Raw genomic sequence first — 24,351 nt, forward strand, 5'->3', positions numbered from 1 at the left:
TTGGCCCCTTCCCCATTTTACCTCATCATTCGCCCAGTTCCCCCCATTTTCTCATGATTGGCCCCCCCTTCACCCCCATTTTACCTCACGATTCGCACCATCCCCCCTCAGATTTTCATGGCCACCAATATTTGGCGCTAGCATTTCACAGCAGTGAAACAGTGATCACCGTCCGGACTGAGAATGTTTTCTCACAGGATCACACCAGGACGGACGCGATCACCCTACCCACCCTTCATCCCTCGGCGCCATTATTGCACCGTGATCCCCTCTGCCCAGCTCTTGGCAACAAGCATTACTACGTCATCCTGTGCACCGGCTGTAACCCCGCCCAGAGAGCTCACTAGTGACCAATCAGCGTTTAGTACCTGACGTTGCCTCCTCCCCCCTCAGTATAGACGGTTACATATTATCAATAGTGTGCACCGGCTGTAACCCCGCCCACAGAGCCCGCCGGGCGACCTATCAGAGGTGAGCTTTACATCCGCCCCACCCATCCCGTACACTGCTGCATATTAATGAACTGCGTCAACGGAAGGCCGAGGTGTCGGGAGAGGAGGCCGGTGTCCAGCTCCGCCTTCACGGGATCTACACTTGTCAGCTGGCCGAGCCCTGCCTCTCGCTATATATACCGGGGACACCGCGCCTGGGCGGCCTGACTGCTGGGGATCCCGGTGTGTGTGACCTGCCCTCCCCAGACAAGGCGGAGGACACCCCTGTAACCCAACCATTTCTTGGCAGCGGAGCCCCCAGGTAGGAGCCTCCATTACTCCCCCTCCCCTCAGCTGAGCTCTGCTGCTGCTGCTGTCTCTTGTCTTCGGAGCTCGCACTCTTTCTGCTGCAGAAAATCGTCTTTTATTTTTTTTTCTAGCAGATCTTGTGATCAGATCACCGGCTGTAGCGGGAGACCTGGAGCACTAATCTCCAGCCATTGCACTTGTCTGCGGAGCTGGCAATCTAATAGCTGCCCCTGTGATGGGTGCAGAGCCTGTCCTCCACTGACTGATGGACCTGGTCATTGGTGCTTGCCATCAGTCTGCAGAGCTGGCAATCTAATAGCTGCCCTTAGACTTATCTGTAATGCTTTCAGGGCGATCTGTGCGCTTGCCTCCCGGGGTGCTGGCTCTTGCCTCCAGGGGCGCTTGCCCCCTGGGGCGCTGGCTCTTGCCCCCCCCCCCCCCGGAGCGCTGGCTCTTGCCCCCCCCCCCGGAGCGCTGGCTCTTGCCCCCCCCCCCCCCCCGGAGCGCTGGCTCTTGCCCCCCCCCCCCCCGGAGCGCTGGCTCTTGCCCCCCCCCCCCCCTGGGGCGCTGGCGCTTGCCTCCTGGGGTGCTTGCCCCCCCTGGGGTGCTGGCGCTTGCCTCCTGGGGTGCTTGCCCCCCCTGGGGTGCTGGCGCTTGCCTCCTGGGGTGCTTGCCCCCCCTGGGGTGCTGGCGCTTGCCTCCTGGGGTGCTTGCCCCCTGGGGGCGCTTGCAGTATATACCATGACCTTGCTCTTTGTTTGCATTCTAGTCACACTCCTGAGCTGGTCTGCAGAGCTTGCAGTCTATACTGCCATTGCCAGTACTTGTCTGGCACTTGGGCTTTTCTACTGCTTTTATCCTAATTGTTGCATTTACACTTGTCTGCAGAATCTACTCTATTGCTTGCTATTGCACCTGTCTGCAGATCTTGCAGTTCATTGTAAAATGATGAACTTGTCTGCACTGCTTGCAATCTATTTCCTCTGCATCGCTTCTGATGCCATTGTGCTCGTCTGCGGAGCTTGCTCTCCAGTTGAGTTCAGCCTAATCATTGCCCTTGCGTTTCTCTGCAGAGCTTGCACACTAATCCCTGCCAGAGCACTTGTCTCCAGATTTTGCAGTTTATCTGTGTAGCTTCCCATCTCCGATGCCATTGTGCTTGTTTGCAGTGCTAGCGCTCTAGTCTAAAATCCCACTGTAGAGCTTGCATTGGGTAAGAGCCTTCTTGCTATGTGCCTTGTACAAAGATTATGCTCAATTATTACCATTAGTGCACTTGTCTGCAGAGCTTGCAGTCTAACCTACAGGTGACCTTGTGCGTAGTACCTCTTACCTGGCGCTGATGCCACTAGTACTGCTACCTGCACTGAGCTGAATTGGTACCGCATTTCTCTAAGGATACAGATGTACCATGTCCAGTGAATGGTGCTCTCCAGCTGCAGGGAACCAGCTGTCCCGGCATGCTGGAACTTGTAGTGTTGGATCACCTGCAGGGCCACAGATGCAGATGGCTCAGTGGTTTCCAGTTGAGGTCAGCTCTTATCTTTCATTGGGAGGTGCTTTATAAGGTGTAGGTGCCTGGGTTTGCCAGCAGAGCTTGCAATCAATTGGGTTGTGATGACTGCGGAGTCCAGAGGTAACCCGCAGCTTGTGAAATGCGTTGCATCACACGTGCTATTCTTGCCATAAAACGGGGCCATTCTTTCATCAGTCCCAGGTTCATGACTATGTGGTTCTCCCATATATGTGCTTCTATTACAGCTGGCAGATACTGTGGATGGGGCAAATCCAAGAAGCCGGGTGCAACTGGTGACCAACTTCTTGGATTATTTTCTTACCTTGTTGATTTTTGTTGCTTTTCTCATAAAGAACATGGCTTGAACTTGATCCAACAAGTATCCCGATTTCACTTTTGCTTTTAGCGCCGGATTTATTATTGTTCTGTCCATTATTTATGTGGTGCTGACATTCCCCTGCGAGGCTATGCCCCCAGGAGGGTCACCGGCCAACCCGGGGCCTGCTATAGGATCTATTGCTCCGTGATATCTTGCCCTGGTTGGCATCTCTATAATGTCTTTGGGATGACAATCTCTCCTTTTCACTCCCTATAGGTGTTTTATATCTTAACCTCCTTGAACAGACCACCCCAGTGAAGCCCAGGGGTTTGGGTATTTGGTGCTGTGTTCACACAATGCAGGTTTATACCAAGAGTGCGGTAAACTCGACACTTCTGGAAAATTGTGGCAAAAAAAGCCACGTGTGAACACCAGCCTTAAACTTCTTGCTGATTGACCATAAGGATGGAAATGTATCTGTACCTTGTGTTGGGTCCACTGCAAGGTCTCATGGGATGAAAGCAGTGAGTTATGCACCCCTTAGATTTAGGGCACTTGGTCCACCCTGATGAGTGGTCCATACAGGGGTCCTACACCACCTGCTTTCCCTTGTGGCTCCTGACATAATGTGTCGTTTCCCTTTAACCAAATCTAAAAACTTGCGGGAGCTGAGTTTATGCCCTGGGTATATACCTGGCGCTGATTTGCCTCTGACCACTGGCTAATTATAGACCCTGCGGTCAGAGGTTTTGCTTAGAAGTCGCCACTGATCCCCACTCTTATTCCTGGACAGCCGGGTGGAATGACCCTACATTGTCCCAGTGGATCCTCTTTACCTGTCGGACAGTTTGGACCCTTCAGAACCTTCCCGGATCAGTATTTCTCGCTGCCCCATGGAGCAGAGCCCTGCTATACAGCGGTGCGGTGGTCCATGTCCTCTTCTCATTGCTGTGTCAATATTGATACGTTGTTGCTACATTGTTACATTCTTGTTACACTGAATCTATTCACTATCTAGTATCTAATGCGGTTGAGTTTGTCATTGTGCACATCTCGCGCTAATCCCATTGATGCCCATTGCATAACCCCCCCCCCACCCATCGAGATTTAAGAATGTAATTCAGCTCTGCTGCATCCACACGTGTCTGTGTGCGATGCTCTGCGTGCCGTATTGTCGATTGCCTATGCTCTCGGCAGCCCCTCTGTTTATATGGTGGGTACGTGACGGCGCACCTCCTCTTTGCAGCAGCGGCTGCACGAACATCGCCGGTGTAAGTGCTGATTCAAGGTTATACACGGCTCCAGCTGCGATTTCTGCATTAACCCCGTAAATGACGTGCCCATAGTTCTGCTTCATCACCACAGCCGGTCGTACTCTTCGTGCCGTCTGTATACCGAGGGCTCCGGTGTGAATCCCTCCAGTGTCCACAATGACCTTGACGGTGTGATCTGCACCGTCCCGCGGCTCCGGTCCTACGTCAATGGCTTTATTACAGCGGATGTTAAGTTGCTGCCTATAAAGGGCTGAGATGATGACGGCTCTGCGGTGCGCTGGATGCTGAGGAGCTGTACTGACCCTACTAACGACTCCGCTCCCGCTGCTCAATGTGTCAGCGAGGCACGGGGCTCAGGATGCCTCTCGTCATTTACTGCCTTTCAATGACTGTATCCCAGTCATCCACTGGGAACCAGTCTGGCCTCATTCCTCTGTGACTCAACCCCCCCCAGTAAGCGCGATTACTAAATCATGCATTGCTACGTAAAGCCTGAGATCAGACTGCCGATGTGCGGATACTCGCACTGGGGAGCGGAGTTCATGGGCCACAATTTAGAAAAAAAATTTTCCCCCCTTTTCCAAAAGTCCTCATCCCCCAAGAACATCTACAGATAAGTCTGAAAAGTTTATGGATTTGGGAAACCACTACTACTTTCTTCCAAAAAACAGCTCCACGCCGGTCTACAGGATGTCACTGGTACTGCAGCTCGGCTCCACTGAACGGAATGGGGCTAAGGTGCAACACCGCACCTGACCTGGGGGCAGAAGTGGCGCTCTGAAAGCAAATATCTAGTCTTATACTGCATTGAGGGTTCACTTTATTTTTTTTGCAATCTGGTTTTGGTCAGGAAAAAAATTAGAGCTCCCCACCCCATCAACCATATATAGGGAACTCTGATGTAACTTATGGTCTCGTCAATATACCATTTTGCATGTTCAGGAAGCTGAGCGATGAGATGCTGTAGGGGGGTCCCCACACTATAGGGTCCACTATAGGGTGAGGACATCACACCTACAGCTTCCTGGATCTGCAGTAACTGTGTGCTCACATGTCCTTGTGATCAGCACATTTTCACGAGGATTCTCTCCATCAGAAATGGACGTGACGCTTATTGACTGCAGAGTTTTCTGATCCGTGTGAATAAGGCTGCACAGGATGGGGAGGTAGGAGGAACATCTGCACCATAAAGAGTGGGGACCTGGAGAAGCGGAGGGCACGGACCTTGCTCACTCCGCTCCCCTATAACCTGCGTCCTCGGCATGCCTCTCTTCAGGCCCTGGGGGTGGGGAGTGGGGGGGGGGTGGGCTGGATGTCGATGTACTCTCAGCTGGTGACGTCACTGGACATGTGAAGGACGACTTCTCATCCTCCATCAGATATGATGCTCTGGACATCAAACCTCTGCAAGGACCACGTGCCCCAGCTCCTAGCATGGGTCTGTTTTGTAGGAGGATGATGGGTATAGTTGTAGTGGTAACAATGAGGACCACAGCACAGTGCCAGATCTTATAACCAGCGAACCCCTTTGACTTTTATAATGGCGTCTGTTGGGTTCAGCTGCGGCGTACGTTGCAAGGACTGTAAGAATAGTGCCGCATGTTGCACTAATCGTCCTGGCAAATACGACAGAATTTATGATGGAGGATTGTAATGGCACCTAAGACCACATTGGGAGTTGTAGTTTCGGCTGGCCCCGTCCACACTGGATTAGATTACAATATGTCCGCCTGCTCCGTGCGCAGGTGACTGTGCACTTGAAGACTTGCTCCGGCCGTCTTCGCTCTTGCTTAGTCATTTCTTGTCTGGCGATGACGACTCTTCCCAGAACGCTGTATAATATATGGTTGCTGCTTTTTGTTAACACTTCGGCACGTCTGCACCCGGCTGGCACCTTGTCCCTCTGTGTGCCCCTGCTCACGTCGTATACATCGCATTGCTATCATAACTTCCAAAAATACAGCGAGCTTTGCCGACTTTTCCAGTTGTGGCGTAATCCAATCTCTGCAGAAGTAGGTCACTAGACGAGCGGCCGGTGGGGATGTTGCGGCTTTTTCTTCTTGGTTGTTTGTTCTGGCAGTCTGTATTATTCCGGATCGGCTGCTGATAGCTGGCATCTTGCCAGAGCCAATACATGGCCACTTAAAGGGCATCTCCACCTTGTGTGAAAAACTCACTAGTAAAATAGTACTTTGACATATTTATCTCCTCTCATAGATAGAAAATCTGCAAATCACTTAATGTTTTACCCCTGAAAAATCCCTCCAAAGTGCCGGCCACTAAGGGGGGTCTCCCTTGTGTGTAACATGGTGCCCAGTGCCTGAGTGGCATCCACGCTGTCCGCAGAAATGCCTAGAAGGATAATGAAGACGAAGCGGTTTATCCTCTCTGCTCCTGCGCTTCTGTCTACAAACCTAACAGAGGCCATTGGAGACCCAAGGCATGTTTGGGGAAAGTTCCAGCACCTATAGTGCAGGGAGAATGTTGGTAAAAGTAAGCAGAAAGCTAGACTTTTAAGTCGGCAATGTCATTTCAGTAAAGTTTGACTCGTCTTATGCCCAGTGCAGAGTACTTTATTTGCCTAAAAGGTTTTGAACGTGAGAAATCTCCCCAAAGTCCCAACAACTCCTTACTGTTCCAGTGCAGTCTGTCCCTAGCAGCAAAGATGCCAAGATGGAATATACAAAGTGGTAGCTGGTCCTTATCGCTCTTGCTCTCCTACCTGTCAGACTACATGCAGGTATAACCGAGAGGCTGGCATTCAGTGGCAGGAGCAGTGACTACTGGGATCTAAGGGAGAGGAGGTCTCGGCACCTGTAGTACTGGTGGAATGTTGATGAAAATGAACCGCCCACCCATAGAATGGATGGCAAGATACGGAGCAGCCGCAGTTCTTGGACTTATTAGACTAGTATGTGCACCAAAATCAGTTTTAACGAACGGGTAATGTGAACAAGGCCATTCTTTTCAGGATTGTTGTGCTTCGTATCACCGGGGGGGGGGGGAAGGAGCGACAAACTCCAGATTTGTTTGGATTTGAACACCGGACAAGAGCATTGTAAGGTAATCTACCCACTGAGCCACTGTGCTGCCCACAGGACTCCACTCCCCTCTAAATGACCCCTGAATGGTCCACAGATATCTCAGTAGGACTGGTGCTCCCTTGTGCTTGCGCCTTGCGGTCATTGGATTGTAAGTTTCTGGGGCCGAGGCTAATGTCTGTGACTACTTTCCCTGTATTATGTCCCATAAAGATCTAAAAGGATCTTTTATATTAACCTTCATACTTGAATAAACTACTGTGACCCTCCAACTGCAGACAGTGCCTTAGTCTGTGCGGGTTCATCTTATTCTGGTTCACACCGGCAGTAGCCTCGGTGCTGTCTGCTTTGGCACGGCGGCGGTTAATACTTGAAATGCTTTTGTAATGCTGCTTTTTTAGCAAAAAAAAGTGAAGGAGTCATCGGTTTCTGTCATCCCGCCGGCCGGCACATGACTGCACACAGCACAGTTCCCCTTCTCTCCAGCCAGTACCCACGGATGAAGATTGTGACAGAAGGGGCTTGGGAAGAGCAGCCGTCACCCCCCCCCCCCCCAAATATGCAGAATCGGATCCTGGTACTAGTCATTCTGTCCTTCATCTGCACTGAGCAAAGAGGAATCGGGAAAGAGGTGACACGCAATCTACAGCCCGAAACGCGTCATTGGGGTTCAAACACCTGTTTGTTTTTTTGTTGTTGTTTTCCAGAAGGTCTATACAGCAGGATGTGAGTGGTGCACTTGTCCTCTATAGCCTTGAGGGTAGTTGAAATTCGCTAGTACGACCCAAAATGCGTGAGTGCTGCACGGACATCTGGTTGCTTAGTGATCTTTTCTAGAAGGCCTATATAGCAGGATGTGCTGCACCTGTCCTTTATAGTCTGGAGGGTAACTGGAATGTGATATGCAGCCCAAAATGCATCAGTGGCTCAATGTTTTATTTTTTTTTACGAATTTTTAGCCTGTAAATTGGATATGCAAATGCAGAACATATCCCTTATGCCCCCAGTCCGCACTATAACGCATTTTACATCAATATTACATCGGCAGAACTTGCATTCCCTACAGTTCGGCTGAGCCGTAATTGGATCATCATAGAACTATAGATGTGCTACTAGGACCATGGGGGTCCTGTGTATTAACTCTGCGGTAAGAAAGCTAAAATGCACTCCTATGATTGATCTGTAAAGCAGGCTTTAGAGCTGGTGCAGCCCAAAACGCGTCAGTTGTCCACCATGATGTGGATCAGGAGCTCTGAGTATCTGTAGTGCAGCCATTTTCAGTTTCTCTCATCCGCTTTTGTATCTGGATCTTTAATGTTACATCTGCAGAGTCATAGGGCTGATGCCAGCGAGGGAGCTGATTAGGCCTCTTGTTTTTCCTATCTATATATCACAGCCCTGAGCCTCCGCAGCTACAAGTCCCAGCGTGACCTGCGTTAGACGCAGTGCCAACGCCTGAAGAGCCAAGACGTGCCGTGCAGCGTCCTGGGATGATGGGATTAGTGGTCCCCGTGTACGCAGGATGCATGAGACGTGCCGATTTCATTTATTTTGCACTACTTTATAATATCCCTTTTAAATGACCGGTTCAACACTGCTACATACAAGATCTCTGCTACCTGTCAGTGTCTCTAGCTCCTCTCGCAGGTGCACCCGTGGACCAGGGCTCTCTTCTGCTCACATGTCTGCTTTCTAATGTGGATTTTTGCATCACAAATCTGAGGCTGACACCGGATCTGTGCGTCTGCTGTGCAGCACGTGGATTAGCCCGATTATCATTCGGCGAGGCTAAACGTTGCTTTTTTTTTTTTAGTAGCGCTCTACTCAATTCTGCAGCATTTGTTTTCTGCGGTACAGATCCTAATCCGGTCGGGTTTTAGAAACCCCTATCACATGGGTGGGATGTGACATCCAAGCTTACATGTATACCATGGCGTAGCCCTGTTGATGGATCAAGCTCTGCGCACTGAGGCCCAAATCGATCGCCCAGACTACGGAGCAGGAACTTTCCCTATGTTCGAGCCTGCTGAGCGGTGTCCGGACCCCCGAGACGTTCTCCTGAGCCCCTTCACCACTTGGTGTAAATGGCGCTCTTCTCCTAAATCGGCGCTGTTTTCTCTTGATCCTGCTCCTCTCCATTCCTGTGATATGGGCCTTTCTTCCCTATAGAGAAATCTGCTCTCTCTAGCCAAATGGGTGTGATCATCTTGCAGAGAAATTGATCACCACACCCATTTGGCTAAAAGGACTCCATTTTTGTACAGCAAAGAAGGGACCATAACTCTGGAACGGAGAGGCACTGTAGAAAAAGAAAAAGTACACCGGATTCAGGAGAACAGCGACATTTACACAAAGTCAAAAAAATAAAATATATTTATGGCAAGTGACCCTATCCTATTAAAAAGGGCAAACAGGAGTAGAACAAAAGCCGTTTCTCTCCATACCAGCCCCACACTTGTCCACGGGTTGTCTGGTGTTTTGTAGCTTCTGTGGAGCTGACTTGTAATACCAGACACAACCTGTGAGCAGGTGTGGTGCTACTGGAAGAAAGTAGCTATGTATTTGAGACTTGGGGAACCCATTTTGACCTACTGGTGTGTCAGGTGATTGGCGTGCATGATGGATTGGTTTCCGGGATCGATAATCGGTGCCACCTGTCCCGCATGGCAGCTTGACATCTGTCGGGGAAAGCTTGTTGCCTGCGTAATGGCAGACGTGCAAATGGGACTGATTCCCATGGTGGCCTCCTGGTGTTTGGCCTGTGTAGAGATGGGTTTTATACGGGGTGGGGGGCATCACTCCAGGGGACGGTCCTGCTTCAGCTATCCGAATATTATCAGCTGACGGACATTAACTCTTCCCATTCCATTCCTGTAGTGACAGGTGGCAGTGTTGATCATGACTGGCTACACTACTCCAAATTATTTTTTTTAATTTTTCAACCTTTTTACAATCTCAATCTCCGCTTGCTGCCAGCAAATGAGAGCTTTTCTTGCTGACCTAGAGCTTAAACCCTGTCCTGACAACTCTTGCCTGGACTAAAACGTCAGGCACTTGGATAATGAAGGTTTTTCTTTAAGGAAATTCTCACGAAGGCCACCCCTTTATTTTTTATAAAAGGAGTCGGTGGATGACAGAAATCTGGCGATCAGCTGGTGTCGCTAAGAGTGGCTGCTTCTAGGTGTACGTTTATCCAGCAGTGGCCACTGCAGGTGAAATGTGGTATTACAGCCTGACGAGTGCAGGTCTACTAAAGCGAGTGTGCTTTCTGGTACATGGGTTCTTCTCAGGACTCTCTGAGGCCACGGCCCCACTATCGGTATTCGGCCCCACTATCGGTATTCGTCCAGTATGTTGTTTTTTTTTCCTCAGGAGTGGGAGCCAAAAACTGGTGAGGAACAATCCGAGAAAAGGTATAATGGAAACAAGTCACCAATTCTGCATTTATCACCCACTCCTGGTTTTAGCTCCCACTCCTGAGAAAAAATACTGATAGTGGGGCTGTGGCCTAACAGGCAATGAGGACTGAGAAACCTGTACTAGTGCCCCTCCAGTTACTGGGTATATTCCTATTTGGAAAAGGGGTCCTTGGGTCCCTACAAGCCTTCTGGGAGTGGATGCCCCCCAATATCTACACTAGTGGCACAATGCAGTCAGCTGCCAATAGGGGGTCCGTTATCTTGGTTTGGGGTCTGTGATCCTCGCATCATCCTGACACGGTGCTGTTTTCTCGCTCATGTTCAGGCTCGCTCGCCGGTTTGTCATCTTATTGTTACAGGCACACATGTCTGTCCCATGTCATTGCCGAAGAATGCAGCTGCTGGATCGGACACCGGTGACTGTGCCGCATTGGACTCCCCGGGGCGACTGACCTCATGTAGTCAGCAGTTGCCTGCGATGTGTCGGGATGACCCCAGCGCTGTGTGGGCCGGGCTTCCTGGTCGGGGTACAGCTGGGTGATGGCCGTAACGGGCGGTGACCCGGCTTCCCCATGCTACTTGAGGGTTAGTAATCCAGCAATAAACCAGTAATTTTTTCACAGAGAATCTGCAGCTTCTTTCCGGTGTGTACATGCTGTAAGCCTTCGCTCCCATATGACTTTTTTCCATTGTGACACTTCCGCACAAAATCCGCGACGGGGAATATCACGGCAGATTTGTCGCACATTTACCCGAGTGAAATTTACATGTTCGCTTTTCTTTGTGGACTTTCTTGGCAGCAAATTGAAATTTTTGTGAAACCTCAAATCCACAATGGAGAACGTTGATGCCCGTTTCTCCTGTCAGCTGCTGTTGATTTCTGGAGGGCAAATCTACCTCTGTAGTGAGTGATACTGTCGGCTACACCTGTATATTGCCTCCCCGGTGCTGGTGTATGCTGGTGTCTGCAGCTCTGGTGCTGTGCGCAGCTGGTGGTGCTGCAGTGCAGATGTCCTCGCTGCACTTTCCAGGCGACGCTCTGCCGACTAAGTATTATTACACCGGCTCTGCAGCCTCAGATCCATTCATTGCTGCGCCGCATGATCACAGGTTCACCTGGAAAAATAAAACGCCTGTGTGCAAGAGGATTTTATCTGCATTATTGCACTATTTATTGAAGCCATTAGTGCACTTAATTCTGCTTTCCAGAATGACAAATGCACTTGTTTCTTCCCTGCACCCCTCCTCTAACTGGGTGTCAGTCTTCACTGTTTTTGGCTCTTCTATTCATGAACCCGGGAGAGCTGGATGAACACCTCTATGGATGCTACAACCTTTTCACCTTATGTTGCCTATACTATTGTGACTATTAACTACGGATCTCTAAAATCCGTCACTGTACAGATTATCCAGTGGTCCCCAACCTTTTTTGCACCAGGGACCGGCTTGAAGCAAGATCATTTTTCCATGGCCCAGCAAGGAGGGGGTGGGGTGGGCGGGGCTTTGGTCATATGGGGGCGGGGTAATGGAGGGATTTGAAGTTTAGTGCATACTTATCATATAGTGTAGACCAGGTCCCCGCCAGGAGCTATGCCAGGAGCCCCACATAATGTGCTGTGCCAGGAGCCGCATCACTGAGGCCCCATCACGCCCTGCAGCAGGACAGGGCAGCTGTCCTGACAGCTGCTGTTCAGCTGCATTTACTTCATCCCAGGGGCGGACACAGACTGTAGTGGGCCCCTGTGCAAGAAATTTTTGGGGGCCCCCCCCCCGCCCTTCATAAGGCAACAAAGTTATGTAAACATAACCCCCCCCATGTGCATCTCTCACCCCCCCCATGTGCAGCTCACCCCCGTGCATCTCTCATCCACCCCCCGTGCATCTCTCATCCACCCCCCGTGCATCTCTCATCCACCCCCCGTGCATCTCTCATCCACCCCCCGTGCATCTCTCATCCACCCCCCGTGCATCTCTCATCCACCCCCCGTGCATCTCTCATCCACCCCCCGTGCATCTCTCATCCACCCCCCGTGCATCTCTCATCCACCCCCCGTGCATCTCTCATCCACCCCCCGTGCATCTCTCATCCACCCCCCGTGCATCTCTCATCCACCCCCCGTGCATCTCTCATCCACCCCCCGTGCATCTCTCATCCACCCCCCGTGCATCTCTCATCCACCCCCCGTGCATCTCTCATCCACCCCCCGTGCATCTCTCATCCACCCCCCGTGCATCTCTCATCCACCCCCCGTGCATCTCTCATCCACCCCCCGTGCATCTCTCATCCCCCCCCCGTGCATCTCTCACCCCCCCCCCCGTGCATCTCTCACCCCCCCCCCCGTGCATCTCTCACCCCCCCCCCCCGTGCATCTCTCACCCCCCCCCCCGTGCATCTCTCACCCCCCCCCCCGTCCATCTCTCACCCCCCCCCCCCCCCCGTCCATCTCTCACCCCCCCCCCCCGTCCATCTCTCACCCCCCCCCCCCCGTCCATCTCTCACCCCCCCCCCCGTCCATCTCTCACCTCCCTCCCATGTGCATCTCTCATCTCTCCCCACTCCTAGTTAATTGTATTTAAAAAAAAAATAAAACTTGTTATACTTACCCCCATGCGATCCCTGCAGAATCCTGGCGCTCGTCCAAATCGCTGACACCAGGTTCTCCTGACTTCCGGCCATGTGACGGCGCCGTCACATGACCGGAAGTCAGGGGAATCATGAAGGCGCTGCTGCAGCAGCGCAGCGCTAAGATGTCCCGGACCCGGCGCCTAGCATGCGGCCGGGGGCCCCATGAGGAGAGAGACTCACAAGAGGGGGGCTCCGAGGGGGCTCCTACCGGCCGGGCCCCATACTGGAGTCAGGGCAGTCATGCCCTGATGGCGGCCCTGCTGGAGGCTGGAGGGGCCCCCTCTCCCCGCGGACCGGCTGAAAAACCCCAACGGCCCAGTCCTGGTCCGCGGACCGGCGGTTGGGGACCTCTGGATTATACAATGTAGAAAATGTGACCTTACGACTTATACCTGGCACTCTAGTCACATTCAAAGCTGCATCGAGGTTTGATTTAACGTGCCTTTTCTATTCTCCTCTTTGACCTGTCTGAGCCCTTTATTACAAATCGTCCTACATTGTCTGATGTGAAAATCTTTTATTACCCATGATGCACTGCTCCAGCACGGCCGTGTTCAGACACAATGGACTTGTGCGGCTGACGGTGCGATCTGGTGTTCTGTTTACTGGAGATAATTATACTTTAGAAGATGATAACCGCGTGTCACGTGTCTGCTTAATACACTTCAGGCCACATGCGTGTTTTACAAGACTGCAGCAATTATACAAGACCGAGCCTGCAATGGCGGGTTTTTTCTTCTTCCTTTTCTGGGAAGGAAGGGTGAATGTGTGGTAATTATAATGGTGCAGTGATGTCAGTCTGTGATTTGGATGATGTCACAATGAGTGTTGTGAGGTCACTCAGTCTGATTGGCTGGTGATGTCACTGAGAGCAGTGAGATCAATCTGATTGGATGCTGATGTCACAATAGGGGTAGTAAGGTCACAGCCTTTGATTGGATGGTGAGGATGTCACACTGAGAGCAGTGAGGTCACAGCATGTGATTGGATGGTGAGGTCACATTCTGGATGGTGATGTCACACTGAGAGCTGTGAGGTCAGTCTGTGATCGGCTGGTGATGTCACTGAGAGCAGTGAGGTCACACACTGTAGGTGACCTCTGACGTTCTTATCTAGATGACCCTCACCCATATGGTAAATGTCAGCAGAGACGCTCCTGAGCCGCCTTTGTACCTGGGGTGTTTTGGGCTCATCGGAGGGGTTTCTCCTCTCACGTGAAGCGCTTCCTTTTTTTCTGAGAAATCTTCCAATGTGCAGCGAGCCAGAAGAGATCTGGAATAATTGCGGAAACCTGACTCTGTCCTGGATTTGTAAGACATTTGTAAACCACAAGCCCTGGCAGACGTTCCTTTATTTGCTCTGGTCGATTCTTGGGACTCATCACAGATTGTGTTGCGAGCCTCTGGCCGTGTCCCATCCTCTGGCATCTGGTCTTGGCTCACCTGCACGTCGGGCCGCTCAGTAATGCTGCGGGTTAATGAAGCTTCATCGTTTAATGTGAACATGATTGTAGAATAGGCAAATATTATTATTTCATTACTTTTTGCTGTTTTTTATATCTGGATAACTCCTTATGTTTATTCACCTAAACCTGTAAAACCATCTTTAGGGTTGTTTACGTGTTTTTGCCTTCAAACTTTTTTAAAGAATTTTTTAATTGTGCAGGGTCCTCAGTACAGGACCCTCCTCTATTATCCAAAATGCAGAGCGGCTGCAAAGTGTCTTTTCTCTTATGTCCTCTTGTTGTAGCGATCGATGATCTAACTAGCATCTACGTCATTTCCATCTTTTGGGTTCCCCTATGTTGAGTACGGGGTTCTGCCGTTTCTGTAACTTTCATACAAATGGAATAGAGGAATAGAGAGAGACATGAAGTTGAACAAAAACCTTCCCAGGAATCTGGTCCATTGGCCACGTGAAGAGCCATCTCTGGAATCCTCGTGGTGCCCATCTTTTCTGCCATGGAGGACCATTAATGACTGAAAAGTCCCATATTTTATTTTTGTTTGTTTTGCATGTGGCAATTTTTGTTGTACCCATAGAAATGGAGAGCCATGTATGTGTGTCCACCTCAATATCTGACCGTCCCCGTCGGGGGCCCGTTTTCGAGATTGACATGGCCTATTGACGAGAGTTTAATGGTCCAGATACGATATTTGTGAATGTCGCCAATCCCTTTTGCCGCAGCCCCTGGCACCCTGACAGGCATGTGCCCGGCACATGATGAATTGCCGGAGTGAGCCGGTTATTGGGGATATAATCAGAAGGGATAACGCTGACTCTTCCCATCATCAGGTTATCTGGTTGTGTAATAGTCTGAAAAGCTCCACACAAGCCGTCCTGACCCCGAGAAGAAGATCCTGGCATTTTGGTGAACTCCATGTGCCCTCTACTAAATTTAACCCTCTGATACACAGCAAATATAAGCACCTTCTTGTCTCCGCACCTGAGTTTTTTTTTTTTTTTTTTTTTTTCTTCATTATTCGGAAGCTTTTAGCAGACGCTCAGCAGACGTCCGAGAGCTGCTATCTGCCGAAGACGAATATTCAATTACTTCAGATGGAAAGCGATGACCTCATACAATGCAAGAAATGATTTCCAGTGCGCGGCACCGGCACGGACACTGCAGCGTTCAACTGATTGCCCTTGTGTGCAACCGCTCACCTAAACGTAGATTGTCAGCAGATTTCTCCCTATGAAACCTGTAACCGTGCCGGGTGATAAAAATTTCTTTTCACGTAGATAAAGTCTGTTTTTTTTTTTTTTTTTTTTTTTGGGTCCTGCTGAACAAACTGTAACTAATTTTTTTTATTCTTCATACAAATTGGATTGGGCTGGTTCCTAATTGGGCAATGCAACACTGAAAACCCACTACTGCGCGGTGCAGTCTGAAGTGGCGCATGCGTAATGACTCTCTACTGTGGGCAATGGCCTCGCTGAGGTACTGGACATGCGCCACTCCAAAATACCTGGGGTATATCAGTGTGGCTTTGCACTCCCATACCTACACAATGCAGTCTGAAAATGGTGCATGCGCAGCACCTCCTCATTGCCCCCAGCAGAGAAAACCGCTGCGCATGCTCCACCTCTCCTCATGATGGTGCTCGGTACCACTGACTGACACTGGTGGGAGTCGGGGAGGGTTTAGTAAGGAGGCAGAATATTGCTTGGATTCACCCTATATCCCCTCCACTGGGTACTTGTGAGCAAAGTGCATGAAGGAATTTTCTTTTCAAAATATATCTGCTCTGAGAAAAGATTTAAAGGAAATTGACAATTTTTTTTTTCTCCCTTAAATATGTATTTGGGGCTAAAACTTTTTTCGCAATTGGGTTACATTAAAAACTTCACACCGTTTGCCTTCTGTAGCCCATGTGCTGCAATAACTACTGCTGGCTGCAGAACAAGTTATCTGCGAATCTGTCAGTGAGTTTGTTCTGACAGTAGTTTAAATATTGTCTGTCCCTTTTTTTTTTTTTTTTGTTGGTCTTCTTCTTCTGAGCTTTTCTGTGATTTCTGACCTCCAGAAAACATCAAGGTTGAGCTGCTCTTTGTGGTCATAAATCAGCAGAGAGGAGCTCTGAACCGTCCATCAGAAGGGGCTCACTGATGAATTCTCAGTTACTTCATTCTACAGCCAGAATTTTTACCCTAAGATGCATGGATTTAAATGGGATCTATGATTTCAACAAACTTTGCAAAAGTCAATAGTACAAGCGATTTTTATATGTTTGTAATATATCTCATCAGAGAAATGTTTTCTCCACTTATGAGTCTCTTCGTCTTGGGTTTTACCTAATAGCTCTCGCACAACCCTTCTGAAGTCATTGAATTAAGGAACAAGGGTTACTCTCCCATGAGGACTGATATGGATGAAGATCTTCAGAGCTTTAATGCCTGCTATATCTTGCCATCATGCTCCATGACTGTGTACCTCCTCATGCCTGTGTTCTTCTGTCTTGCATAGCCTCCTACTGTCATTTTCCAAAACCATTTTTTAAAACCATATATTGCAATCTGCCTTTTCTTTTTGACTCCCCACGTTTTTTGATCTGATATGTGCAGAAGTGGAGCCTTATTTCGATCCACGGTCTGCATACGTTGAGAACTTTCCCAATTCCCACAATGCAAAAAATTGCAGTTCTAGCAAACTCTGCTTCCTGACCTCACTACAAACTAATATTTATCTGAGGAAATATCTTAAAAATGCCAGAGCAGGGCTTTCCCGCAGCGAACTCCATTCCTGTGTGAAAGCCCTCTATTGTCCGCTGGTAAGCGGCGGCTTTACCGCTGGTAATAGCCGCATTGTGCTCTCGGCTTCGGAACTTTTCATTCAAGAGTTGTTTTTGTCAACAGATTAATTGTTTGGATTATTCTTGTAAAGGCCTCTTTTCACACATGTTGGTTTTGGATCTGGGTGTTGGTATTTGACTACTAAGAGGAGTGGGAAGATTAAAAGAACTTTCCAAATGATCTCCGGAGAGGTCGCTGTCCTCTTGTCAACAGTCCTTCACTTCATTATTAGGTTTAAAAAATACATCTATTAGGACCTCAAATAGAAATGTTTTTACAACCTCCATAGAAATGGAGCAGAAACCTCAAATTGCCAACGAAGGGCTGTAATGGCCACTCCAGAATCTGAGGTTGATTTCTTAACCCCAACCTTTTGGTCACCACCTTTGGACTTCTCCATCATGGTATTGTGCTCATCCTTTGGTCTGTGACTTCCATCATTGGTGCTCTGCAGAAACTTTCAAATAAGGGCTTATATTGTAAAGGCAACCTCTGTCCATCTGCCAATTTGGTTCCTTTACATATCCTTTTATAAGGGGATCCATGCTCCGCAACCTTCCCTCTAAAATTAGAGGTAAACATGGCTCCTGTGTCTCGCTAGGTGTGGGAAAGACTATCTAAATGCAACGCGAAGGGAAGAGGGAGAGGAAGCCCAAACACTAGGGCAAAAGGGAGAGTGGAGACACCTAGGCAGATCTAATATCACCCTGCCTACCCTACGTCCCTATATCTGTTCCACACTTATCGCCAAGCGGGACCCTAAACCCTGGATGACTCTAGCACTTGGGCCTAGATAGGGAAGGGGAGGGGTGAGCACTGGTCAGGCCCCACTAAAGACAACAAGATAGACAGACAAACAAAGAGGATTAACTTGGCTTGAGCAGACACCAGAGGAGTAACGCCAACTGTCCTCCAAGGGCACCAGAGAAGATGCCAGCCGACTGCTAGTTCTCCAAGCCTGTACATAGAAATATCACCGGCGATTGCCTGGAGCAAACTGAGGGTTTTTAATTCCCATGCATGGGTGTGTCAATCAGCTGCAGGAGGGAGGTTGCTGCTGGGTCTTAAAAGAAGGATTAAGAAGGTGTCTGCAATTCCAAGCGCAGTGACCTTCTACAGCTAGATCCAGAGCGACTGTCTATTACACCTGTGACATCCTGTTCGGGAGGGCTTCAGTGGCTTTTTTTTTTTTAATACATGGACAGCCATACTTTTGCATGGCTTGTCGTGACTTTCCCTGGCAAGGCCAGTTAAACACAATTAATGCTAACTAATAGAAATCCATAGGTTAGACCCGAGGTACTGCAAAAAAAGAGATCTACATGCTGCTTCGGCTTAAGATGACCGTACCCTCCTCACACATTAGATCATTGGTGGTCTAACTTGTCGGTTGACCATCTGATTTATATGGGGCTGTGAGTATCAGAAGGTCTAGCGATTGGTCCTGCTTTAGCACAGAAATTCTCTCTAGGCTGATACAACGGCCATACCCTCTGGTGGGAAATCTATTCCAGCTTTGTTCTAGTCTCAAAGTTTCTTTTCATTTTCTGCATTGCAAAATATTGCATATCATCCACCGGAAGTGTCGCGGGCCGTTCCGGCTTGTTGGGACTCCTCACCTGGTCGGAGGTGTTCAGCAAGAACCCGTAGTGAAATGTTTGATGGTAATGAGACCTGACTCGGCAAATGGGCTGGAAATAAAATATTGTGATTAGCAGAGCCCTCCTGGACAGGACTCGCGCCCCCACTATGAGGCTTGTGCCGCGGCCTGGAGCTGGTTCCCAGATGCTCCGTGCATATCAAGCCGTCACATAAGGGAGGAATTGGCTGATAGCTGTGCGTTATAATGCAAAGAAGGTACAGAGGAAGCCTGCCAGGGGTGCAACATTTCTTCATGAATAAACTCAATTTTATTTAAATTTTTTTTTTTTTTTTTCCTTTGCCTTAAACTGATTGTACAAAATTCTTCTACAACCTCTGAATGATTACTGAAACTTAAAACTTAAGAGTAAGAAGTCCCAGGAGTGTGGGGACAATTCTGCTGATCCTTGCAGAGAACGGCGCAATGGATGGACTTTTGGAGACTGGAGACCATTTTAGCCACATGGGACCGTAAGAGGCTATGTTCACACTAAGCGTTTTTTTTTTTTATGCATATTTTCTGCTGTATCTTACAGTACCAGCAAAGTCTGAGATTTCAGAAATCTCATGCACACAGCTTGGGTTTTTTTTTATCAGGATTTTGTGCTTTGCGTGTTTTTTTTTTTTTTTTTGCAGAATAGAGCATGTCCCTTCTTTCAGTGTTTTTCGCCCATTGGAAGTAATGGGTGGTGAGAGAATGCACCAAAAAAACCGCAGGTGTCAGGTTTTGCAGTGTTTTTATTGTGCCAAAACCTGATGGAATAGAAATGAGAGGTGTTTTTTTTTTTTTTTTTTTTTCACTAAACTTTATGTACATGCATAAAGAGACAAAAGGACAGTGGAGGGGGGAAAAAAAACGCAACAAAATCCTGAACAAACCTTCCTGGCAAGAGATCAGGTTTTGCTGCTGAAAAAAAACGTGAACATGGCCTAAGGCTGCTTGCAGATGGAAATGCTACCTGTCCCTTATTACACTTGTCGGGTGGACATGTGATAAAGATTATATTTCCTGCCCAAGTCTGGACCCTCAGATATTGTAATGTTTGTCGGAGCAGCCATAAAGGGGGAGCGGTGTGGGGTAATTATTTCTAGATTATTTTCTTTACTACTTTGGAACTTGTGTATTTTGAGTCTCATCGCAGAACACTATCTGTGAGCACATTATATTTTTTATTTTTCCTCCGTTCTTTAGCAGCACAGTGACAATCGCCCTTGAGTCGTTCCTGCGCGTTGAGTCCTGGACTGCGTTACATGAATCTGTTTCATGCCCGACCTCCTGTGTCTCGTTTCTGCCTTATTAGACAAAACTTAATTACTGCGCTGTCATATTGTCTGCTGGAAGCAGAGGAGCCGGCACAGAATGTTCTCTTCCTTTGTGAAGGCGCACATCTCATGCTGCTGATTATTTGTTTTTTTTTTTGTGGTCATTTTATCAAATGGTCGCAAACACTTGAGGTTTAACTCGCATCTTCATTTTCTACAGTAGTGGTCTCCAATCAGAGAGGCTTACTGAGAATTGTATTTTTTTTTTTTTTTTGCAACCACAGGTGAACCTTGGGTTGGAGACCACCACCTTAAAGAGTGCTGTTTAGCTTCTCTCTACCATTTGCTCCTTGACTCTTCAGCCCAGTACGAGTATATAGAGGGAAAATTTGGACACGTAGGGAGGTGGTCTAAGGGGTAACGTTTCTCCTTGTAGAGCGTGAAGAGACTTCTAAGCCGTGCAATGCTACTCTGGGAAATTAAATATGCAAATTGTCTCTTCAGAGAGGAAGAAGACTAGAACTCTAGCGCCACCTATCTGGAAGCAGCGATCCTAAAAGTCAATATCGACTTTTTAACGAGGCTTACCACATGTCTTCGGATAAAAGCCAAACCCGAATCTCAATTTGCAGACAGTGTTCCCCTCATCAGTGCAAAGTATAAGATCTGATTGGCTAGGTGAGAGACTCTGGACTGGGGTCTAAGGGGTAACTTTTTTCTTTGTGGAGAGTGACAAGCCAAGCTTGGCATGTCAATGAGGAGATGTCACATAGGGAGACAAACAAACAAACATACTAAACTTGTCTACAAATTGAAGACTGAGCCAGACTCCCCGTTGACGCCATTTCCCCAATTGGTGACATTGGTGTCCTGTTAACAGTGGAAATGGTGACCGCACATGCTCAATGGTCATTGTTTGATGCTCAAATCCATGTAAGGTGCAGGATCTACTGGAAGGTTCAAAAAACGTCTGCGAAATGAAGCCAAGTCCATGCCAGCGTCGCCTCGGCTGTTAGTATTTAGATTTGTTGCAGAACTTTTTTCTCTTTTGCAGATCATTATTTGGTCATTTTTTGAACATCTACAATTACAGGAGATTATAGAAGAGAACCCAAGTTCTTGTGAGACCAGCAGTCGGGGGCCTAAGGGACAAACTAGGTCCTAAGTGAACTCATTATAGGGCTAGATAGAAATGTAACCGTTGGTTAATCTGTAATGAAGGCAAAATAAGTCAAAAAATGTTCAACTTTTTCAGAAAACTGATCTCCAACTGCTCAAAATAAAGGCTGGGTTCTCTTCCACCCATTCTCTCCTTGCATTGATTTGTTGTAAATTGGCTGTAAGCGGCATTTTAAGAAAACGATGCATAAGGATTTGGCGCTCCCCTGACCATTTTCTATTTTCTACGCTGTCGTGTTTGCATTCATAATTCAGCCACAGCTCACTCAGCCGTGATCGGAGACGCTGGTCCCTTGTGGATCACCCTCAACAAAGCTTCTCTGCACAGCGAATATACACAAGACCTGCTGTATTGCATGTCCTTCTACACATACTGAGAACTGAGCCCACTATACTGACGTCCTGCTGTCCCCCATCATTGTTCTGCGGTATGCTTGTAGTAATATGGGGCGATTAATACTAAATACCTGCAGCAGAGATTACCTAGAACAATAATGCTCTCTTCCTAAAACCTCTTTCTATTACTGGGGATAGGATGGCATTTTGCCCCCTACTTGGCAAAAGAACTGAAAAGTTCATGTGTATATGGTTTGGCAGGACTTCATCTGTATATTAAACTGGATATGTCACCTGCGGGCTTGTGCGGTCGACAAAATGTAAATGCATGTATGATCAAAGGGAAGTTACAATTGGTACACTTGCCACAAAAATCCATTTTAGAAGTCCTGAAAAGCTAAACTTGTTACTACAATAGAACTCTACTACCCTATGGCATAGACAAACTACAACTATAAGGATAACGTACAGAGAAACGGCAATATACTCACTATATAAATGTGTACACTGGTATAATCCATCTTCAATGCTGCCCATATAGGACTAAATAACCGGATCATCATATTACAATGAACAGAGGGAGAAGGCCAAAGGCCAACAAGGATGACCCAAAAGGCTTGTGGATGTAATAAACAAACATAGAACATTTTTATTAAAATTCAGTAACAGGTATGGAGGATATACGAAACATACAACAATACAAATGTGAAAAAAACGAAGCACATGGCAGTTCTTGATAGATAATGGACACAAACCAACCTCTCTAAAAAGAGGGTATAAGTAAACCATAAGACCACTAGTATATATGTATGTAAATGGTAGCTAATCTATATTGTAGGGCAAAAAGCAGGAAAAAGCACCTATATTAATATGCACTATATTGTCCAGGTGGTGGCCATATGGTGACATACCTGTATTGTATAGCTGCCACTATAGCGTTAACAGCACCCACGCTCCGACGCGCGTTTTGGCAATGAGCCTTTGTCAAGGGGCAAAGAATATAACTACTATAATACTGCTCCTATGTCCAAGAATATAACTACTATAATACTGTCCCCTACGTACAAGAATACAACTACTATAATTCTGCTCCCTGTGTACAAGAATATAACTACTATAATACTGTGCTCTATGCACAAGAATATAATTATGATAATGAGGAAAGACTATTAAAATAATTTCAATCATTCTTGAAAAGGGATGTTTGTGGGGGGTGGGGTGGAGCATGATTAATGTATACAATTACAAAAGTAGTGTCATGTAGTTCCTCCTCCAAAAGACAAGGTATCACTCCATCCACCTGGAGAAAGACAGGTTCAATCTCCAGAAGGGACAAGGCTTCTTTATCATGACCTCTATTAATCTGTGGAGCAGTCGACCTCAGGAGCTGCTCACAGTGGGAACCATTGATGGTTTCCGAAAAGACATTCACTAGCCTTATTTATATACAGTCTAAACCAGAAGTTTCCATACACTATATAAAAAGACACATCTGCATGTTTTTCTCAATATCTGACATGAAATCAGAATAAACCTTTCCTGTTTTAGGTCAGTTAGGATTACCATAATGTTTAATGAGAGAGGAGAGAGATTGATTTAAGGCATTTTTATTACTTACTGCAAAGTCAAAAGTTTACATACACGAATATTACTATGCCTTTAAACAATTCTGGACTGCCCATATGATGTCATGTGTTTGGAAGCTTCTGAGTTAGCGACACACCTGTGGATGTATTTTAATGCACACCTGAAACACACTGCTTCTTCATCACTGCTACTTCATCATGGGAAAGTCTAAAGAAATCAGACAAGATATCAGGAAGAAAATTGTGGACTCTGGCTCATACTTGGGTACAATGTCAAGATACCTGCCTTTTTAATGGTAACTAAGTGGCTTAAGGATCACAAAGTCCATGTTTTGGAGCGGCCATCACAAAGCCCTGATCTCAATCCTATTGAAAATTTATGGGCAAAGCTGAAAAGGCCGCGAGCAAGGCGACCTACAAACCTGGATCAGTTACACCAGTTTTGTCAGGAGGAATCGGCCCAAATTCAGACCAACTATTGTGAGAAGCTTGTGGAAGGATATCCCAAACATTTCACCCAAGTCATTCAGTGTAAGGGCGATGGTACCAAATACTAATGACATGTATGGAAATGTTTGACTTTGCAGTAAGTAATAAAAATGCCTTAAAACATTCTCTCTCTCTCTCATTATTCTGGCATTTGGCAAATATCAAAAATTATGGTAATCCTAATTGACCTAAAACGGGAAAGATTTATTCTGATTTCATGTCAGATATTGATAAAAACATTCAGATGTGTCTCTTTATATAGTGGATGGAAACTTCTGGTTTCATCTGTATATATTTGTATGCATATAATTTTGTTTAAGAAAATAACTTTTTGTAAAGGTGTTTTTTTTTGCGTTTTTTTCTTTTTCTAAATGTTTGATCCAGTGGATCGATATCTGGGATCAGGCGGGATAGGCGAGCTCTTCTGGGGCGGACCGGCCGTTGTACTTGTGCATAAACCCCTTCCTTTTATCCTTTCTCATCCCTCCATTGAACTTTATGGACATTTGTATTTTTCAGGCTTATTACCGATGTCACTAATATGTACAGTAATCCTAGATGTGAATGAACCGTTTCGGGTCTGTGTAGGGTTATTTCCTTGTGTACAGGACATTATTGGATGGTTTTCA

At 47.5% G+C, this 24,351-nt stretch overlaps 1 protein-coding gene across 1 annotated transcript in view; it reads left to right on the plus strand.

Annotated features, from left to right (window-relative positions):
- Positions 1-486: 486 nt before the first annotated feature.
- The window catches only part of SLC45A4 (solute carrier family 45 member 4), a 108,516-nt gene continuing 84,651 nt past the window's right edge, over positions 487-24,351 (plus strand). Inside the window, exon 1 of the mRNA XM_073679938.1 lies at positions 487-753. The gene's annotated coding sequence lies outside the window, so the exon portion shown is untranslated. The remainder of the gene's footprint in view (positions 754-24,351) is intronic.

This window comes from Phyllobates terribilis, unplaced genomic scaffold (assembly GCF_046119375.1).
Source record: "Phyllobates terribilis strain yellow unplaced genomic scaffold, ASM4611937v1 Scaffold_4__5_contigs__length_816908805, whole genome shotgun sequence".
NCBI lineage: Eukaryota > Metazoa > Chordata > Amphibia > Anura > Dendrobatidae > Phyllobates > Phyllobates terribilis.